Raw genomic sequence first — 7659 nt, 5'->3', positions numbered from 1 at the left:
AAAAAAAAAAAAAAAAAAAAGAAGATACATTAATGGCCAATAAGCACACGAAAAGATGCTCAACATCACGAATCATTAGAGAAGTGCAAACCCAAACCACAATGATATAGTACTTTACACTCAACTATGATATTGGCTCTAAAAAAAAAAATGCCAAGAAAAACAAAACCAGACATGAACAATTTTTCATGAGGTTGCAGAGAAATTGTAATCCTCATGTGTTGATATGTTGTTGGTGGGAATGTAAAATGGTACAGCTTCTGTGGCAAACAGTTTGGCTTCTCAAAAATAAACATAGCATATATAAATACCCAAAGATCTGAAAATAGATATTCAAACAAATTCTTGTATATGATGAATGTAGTAGTATTATTCACGATTGCCAAGAGGTGGGAACAACCCAAATATTCATCATCTGATGAATGGATAAAGAAAATGTGGTATACAATGGAATATTGCTTAGCCATAAAAGGAATAAAGTTCTGATACATTTTACAATGTTGATTAAGCTCAAAAACATTATGCTAAGTATAAGAAGCCAGACATAAAAAGTCACATATTTAATAAATAATTTAATATGAAATATCCAGAATAGGTGTACTCACATAGACAAAATTAAATTAGTGTTTACAATGGGCAGAGGACAAGGGAAATGGGAGTTACTGCTTAATGGGTACAAGTCTTCAATGGGGGCAATAAAACGTTTTGGGATTAGATAGATATAAAGTTCCTCAACATTGTGAATTTACTAAATGTCAGTAAATTGTATATGTTAAAGTAGTTAATTTTCTATTATGGAGAATTTCACACCAATTTAAAAAAAGAAATGAAGGAGGAGATTAATCAAAGACAATGAGAAGAAATCAATGTGACCATGGAGGCAAAGATTGGATTTATGCAGCTGCAACCAAAGGAGTGCTGGCAGCCACCTCCAGATGACCAATAAGGACAGATAATTCTCCCTAAAAGTTTCCAGAAGGAGTGCGGGGCTTCCAGTGACCTGACTTTGGCCAGCAAAACTGATTTCAGACTTCTGGCTTCCGGAACTGAGAGAATAAATGTTTTTTGCTTTAATCCTCCAAGCTTTTCCAATTTGTTGCAGCAATCATGGGAAACTAATGTTTCATTAAACTGTTGGATTTTCAGTAATGTGTTATTGCATGATGACCTAGCATATTTTATTACATGTGTCCTGTTTTCTTTCATATGGATGATGAGCCTTTGGGCTCAGTTTCCATTATGTTCTCTTATTCATTCTTTCAAAATTTTTTACTGAACTCCAACTCTGTTATAGGCATAAGTTTTTGCTAATAAACAAAAAAAATTTGTTCCACTACCTGTAGAAGTTTTATTCTCATAGGTAAGACAGATTGCCTAAGTGAACACACTCATACATGAATATACAATTGTATACTTTCATCAGTATTGTGACAGAACAGATAATAAAGTTAAAAATGTGTGGGCCTAGTAAATATTGAGAAAGTCACCCAATGTACATTTATTCATTCACTCAATCACTGTTTTGTCTGACATTTATTTTCTCCTATGTAATCAACATTACACTAGATTGTGAGGACACAGACCTAAATCAGATAACATCTTTAGTCTCCAAGGACCAACAATTCAGTAGTAGACCTAAACCTGTTAAAATAAACCCAATGTAATTGTCTCGAGGATTATATAGAGAAGGTTCACAATACTGAGTAGAAAATGAATGACTATAAGTAAAGAAACGGAAGAAAAAGAAAACTAACACTATGAGTAGCTATTCTGCATGTATAAGAAACAAGGGGGCAAATAAATGCACAAAAACAGAGTTTTGATAAGGACTATGAAGAGTGCTGCAGGGTGAGGGGACAAAGTACACGGGGAGGAGAGAGCAACTATATTAAAAAGGTGGTCAGATGATTGTGATGAATATGCTAATTTTCCTGATTTGATCATCACATATTGTACACAAGTATTGATAGTCAACTCTATATCCCACAAATAAGTATAATCAATGATGTTTCAATTAAAAAAAATCATTAAAAAAATAAAAGTGGTCAGAGAAGGACTGTGTGGTAGGGTAACGTTAAGGAAGACCTGAAGAGAGTGAAGAAATATTCCACACAGAAAGCGGTAAGTACAAAGACCCCGAGGCTGGAGTTTGCTTGGAGATGTCACACATAGCAAGGAGATCAGTGTGAATAAAAAGGGGTAGAGACTGAGGGAGTGACTAGAGAAGACGAACTCTACAAAAGCAGCATTTATCATCACAAGGCATTTGCAGAGAAAAATATGCACCTCATTACTGACATTCTCAGAGCATTTTTTAAAGTTTGAAAAAATGTTGGTCATATAAATAAATTAAAAATGATTTATTTTTTCACTTTTCCTGTATTTGTCCTATTTTATCGTTTTGAAAATTGTAATATGAACATTTTTTTCTCTTTCTTTTCTTTTTTAATTCAAAATATTTTAACATCTACCTGTACATATTTGTGGGGTACATTACGTTGTTTCAATGCATGCATTTACTGCACAATGTTTAACTTAAGGTAGATAATATAGTTTTGTACCCATTAAGTCACAACTTTTCCTCCTCCTCCTCCACTCCCTGGACTCTGGCACCCACTATTCGACTCTCTACCTCTATCAGAACCACTTTTTTTTTTAAAGATCCCACATATGAGTTATTTCATGTAGTATTTTTCTTTTTGTGCCTGACTTACTTCACGTAACATGATAGTTTCTGGTTCCTTTCACATGATCATGTTGATTCTACAAAATGACTCAGTCAAGACTGAAATATTAATTCATTTAAGATATGATATTTCTGTATTTCTCAGTAAAATGTGCCAAAATTGTACATTCATTTAAAAGTATACTGAAAAATGAGTATTGAAGAAAGTATATTAATTTTTCCTCCCATTCAGAATCTTAGAAGTTATTTGACTAAAGAAATAATTAAAATTAGATATAAATTTATATTATATTTTGAGTTGATTTTTGTGTATTCTGTAAAACCAACTCAAAATAGATTTAAATGCAAAACCTGAAATTGTAAAACCTTTAGAAGAAAACAGAGGAAAAGCTTTGTGACATTGGGCATGGCAATAATTTCTTAGGTATGACACCAAAGGCACAAGAAACAAAAGCAAAATTAGTCAAGTGAGACTATTCAGACTAAAAATCTTCAGCACAGCAAAGAAGACAAACAACCTATGGGATGGAAGAAAAGTTCTGAAAACCATATACCTGATAAGGGATTAGTAAACAAAATATGGAAGGTACTCCTATAACTCAATGGCAAAAGAAAAAAAAAAAAACCAACAACCAAAAAACCCAATTAAGAAATGAGCCAAGAACTTAAATTGACATTTTTCCAAATAAGACAAATAAATAGCCGGTATATGAAAAAATGTCTGACATGACTAATCATCAGGAAAATGCAAATAAAAATATTACATCACATCTGTTGGGATGGCTATTAGGAAGAGAGAGAGAGTGAGTGAGAGAGAGAGAGAAAGAGAAAGAAAAGGTAACAAGAGTTGATGAGGATTTAGAGAAATTGAAACTCTTGTGCACTGTTGGTAGGAATGGTGCAACCTCTATGGAAAACAATAAGGTAGTGCCTCAAAAAATTAAAAATACTCATAGAGTTACCACATGATCCAGCAATCTAGCAATCTTCTTCCTACATATTTATCCAAAAGAACTGAAATCAGACTCTTGAAGATATGTATGTACTCCCATATTCACTGGATCCTTATTCACAATAGCCAAGAGGTAGAAACAACCTAAATGTCCATCGTTGAATAAATGGCTGAAATAAATGTGTTACATGCATACAATGGAATATGATTCATCTCTACAAAGGAGAAAATACTGCCACATGCAAGAGCATGGAAGAACCTGGAAAACATTATGACAAATAAAACATGTCAGACACAGAAGGATTAAAACTGCATGATTCCACTTACATAAGGCACGTAAAATAGTCAAACTCATAGAAAGAGAAAGTGGGATGGTGGTTGTCAGAAACTGTGGTGGGAGTTGGGTGAATGGGGTCAAGGAATTGTTGCTAAATGGGTATAAAGTTACAGTTATGCAAAACCAATAAGTTCTAGAGATCTGCTGTACCACACGGTGCCTATAATCAACAATGCTATACTGTAACTTAAAAATTGTTAAGAGGGTAGATCTCTTAACATTGCAGTAAGTGTTCTTACAACAAAGAAAAGAAAAAAACACATGGTACTGAAATAGAAAATAAAGGACACGGGAAATAATAATTTTAGATGAGTAGTTAAACTGAGCTCTCGATAATGTAATATTTAAAATGAGTCACAGGCAAAGAGGCCGGGATGAACAGCATCCTGCACTGTGAATGTGCTTCCTGTGAACAAATGAACAATAAAGAGAGATGGAGAAAGAAAGAAAGAAAGAAAGAAACAACAGTCACAGTAATATGCTGAACTTCTAGAAAACTAGAGGTGGAAACGGGGAGGGGAGAAGTAGAGAGAGGGGGGCTAACGAGGAATTGGTGAATAGACACAAAGAATGACTGCATATTGTAATGATGAGTAAGCTAACTATACTGATCTAATCACCACAAATTATTGAAAATCACACACAATTATTGAAAACCAAAGTGCACCCCACATATATGTATAATAAAAAAAATTTTTAAAAAGAAAGAAATGAACAAAGATTATTGTTATTAGACCACACAAGCAAGGGAAAGTTGGGCAGAAAACGATAAAAGAGATGGCAACAGAGGTCATGCACCTCTTGTAGGCCATAGTCAGGAGATACTCTAAGTGCAATCAGAATTAGATTTCAGGAGTTAAACCAAGAGTTCAAGTGTTATTTTAGAGATGTCAGTGAAAAGTTAAATAAAACTATGAAAGCAGAAGCAGCCCAAGATGGAGCAGTAAAGAACGTCTATATTCAGAGTATTAGTGCAGGATAAGAGCCAACAATAAAAACCAGTAGAACATTCAGTGAGGGTGAAGAAAAACAAGTAAGCCACGAACGTTTATACCAGCTTTATTCATAATTGCCCAGACTTGGAAGCAAACAAAATATCTTTTGGGGAGGTAAATAGATAAAATGTGGTATGTCTAGACAATGGAACATTACTCAGTGCTCAAAAGACATACTGAGCTAGTAAGCCATAAAAGATCTGGAGGAAAGAAATGTATATTACTAAGAGAAAGAAGCCAATATGAAAAGGATAAAAACTGTATGATTCCAACTATATGACATTCTGGAAACTGGGAAACTATGGAGATAGAAAATGGTCAGTAGTTGCCAGGGGTTAGTGGAGACAGGGAGTGAACAGGCAGAGCACAGAAGGTTTTTAGGGCAATTAAACTACTCTGTATGATACTGCATTATACATTTGTCCAAACCCATAGAATGTACAGCACCAAGAGTGAGTCCTAATGAAAACTATGATATCGAGGTGATAATGATGGGTCACTGCAGGCTTATCAATTATAACGAATGTACCACTCTAGTGGGAGATATTGAAAATGAAGGAGTCTATGCATACGTGGGGGCATCAATTATATGGGAAATCTCTGTACTTTCCACCCAATTTTGCTGTGAACCTAAAATTCTTCTAAAAAATAGCCTATTTAAAAAATAAAAATAAATTTATATTATAATATCCAATTAATTATTTTTATTAGAAATTAGTCACACTCATCACTGCTGACTAATTTCCTACTCTAATGTGTATGTGCCAAGTGGCACATGCATGTACTTTTGTTCATGGGCTGGTATGTGCCCCTGTTTAACATGTATGCTTGCATTGGAATGTGCTAAGAAAAATGTAAGTGGAACAAGTAAAAAAATTAAATGTCATTAGTGAGGTTTGACAAGCAAGTCCCCAGACTTCTAACAATTCCCCTTAGCCTTACTCACTTAGGTATTACGTCTCTAAACATGTTTTCTTTTTATTAGACAGCAGACTTCTGAAAAGGTAAGAATATCACCTCAGAAATTTAAAAGCTTTGTGGGGCTTAAAATGTAACTCATTACATGAGGAACTTCTGAGAGGAATGAAATTACATTATTGTGCAAACTACCATATTAAAATGCCAATCTTATAGAAAACTTTGCCTTCTCAATCACCTTCTTGAATGCACTGTTGACCTCTTTGTTCCACAGGCTGTAGAACACAGGGTTCAGCATGGGGATGACCATAGCATAGAACATGGACACCATTTTGTCTGTGTCCATGGAGTGACTGGAGCTGGGCTGTAAGTACATGAAGATGACTGTACCGTAGAAGACAGAAACTGTAGTGAGGTGAGAAGCACAGGTGGACAAAGCTTTTTGGTGGCCCTGAGCTGAGTGCATTTTCAAGATCGTGATAAATATAAAAAGGTAAGATATCAAGATAACCAGAAGAGCAAAAAAGACATTAAAGCTTGACAGAAAAACCAGAATCACTTCACTAATGTGTTTATCAGAGCAAGAGAGAACCATGATTGTGGAAGGCAGAATTCAAGAAACCACAAACATAGGAGCCTATGGCCAGACGAACACATGTGCTTGTTGTCGCGGTGGTTGTGTAATGAAGGTGTTTACATACTGCTGCATAGCGGTCATAGGTCATTGATGCCAAAAGGTAGCTTTCTACCCTAGCAAAGGATACAAAAAAAAAAAAAAAAAAAAAAAAAAAAAAAAACATTTGAGCAGCACATGCATTGTAAAAGATGATCTTGCTTCCTTTTAGAAACCCAGCTATGACTTTGGGAGTGACAGCTGAGGAATATCCAAAGTCCACCAGGGACAGGTTGCTGAGGAAAAAGTACACGGGAGAGTGGAGATGAGAGTCTGACAGAATCAACATAATCATACCCAGATTTCCAAATATAGTAAAGAGGTAGATAAGAGTGAACATTATAAAGAGTGAGACCTGAAGTTCTGGTTCATCAGTTAGTCGAGAAGAATGAATTGTGTCACTTCTGTACAGTTCTCCATCTATAGTATTTGGGAATCATAAGATGCCCTGTAGCAATGAGACATAAAGGAATAGAGAGATAAACAAAAATGAGACTGAGTAAAATTAAAATGTATAAATACAATGTGCATAATTTAATTACAGCAAAAAATGTACTTAAAATTCTATAGATCGAAAGCAAAAGCTTGACAATAATATTAGTGCATAAATTATCGATATCGCTACAATCTGTTGAGTCCAAAGAATCTTTACGAGTCATCTCCCAAAACTTAAATAATACAAATTTATAAACTGATAGGTAGAATATTTAATGACTTATCCAAGGTTACATATTTGGAATGAATTTATCTGACAATTCACTTTTCCTACTCTATTAAAACTTATACTTGTATGTTGCTCACATGCCGGGTACTGCTCTAGATAATTTATAAGTGTACTTATTAACTTCTCTAAACAATATTATAAGGTTGATTAGTTTATTACATTTATTTAAATTAAGAGACACACAAGATGAAGTAATTTATTCATATTTATAGAAGTATTAATTGGCACCCCAAGCTTTGCAATTGGGAGAGTGATTCTCAAGTCTGATGGTCTTAGTTAAATCTAAATCAAATTGAATTTGAAAGCAGTTTACAATTACTCATTGACTTCGTTGGTTCAAACTCAGTGTTTGGAGTTCCACAGTGAATTAACTG

General features: G+C 34.4%; 1 pseudogene; it reads right to left on the bottom strand.

Annotated features, from left to right (window-relative positions):
• Window positions 1–6463: 6463 nt before the first annotated feature.
• Window positions 6464–6981, bottom strand: LOC103583207 (annotated as a pseudogene).
• Window positions 6982–7659: the final 678 nt, after the last annotated feature.

This window comes from Galeopterus variegatus, unplaced genomic scaffold (assembly GCF_000696425.1).
Source record: "Galeopterus variegatus unplaced genomic scaffold, G_variegatus-3.0.2 Scaffold20593, whole genome shotgun sequence".
Lineage (NCBI taxonomy): Eukaryota > Metazoa > Chordata > Mammalia > Dermoptera > Cynocephalidae > Galeopterus > Galeopterus variegatus.
Note: the sequence above shows the minus strand (reverse complement) of the source record. Positions and strands in the feature narration are given on the sequence as shown.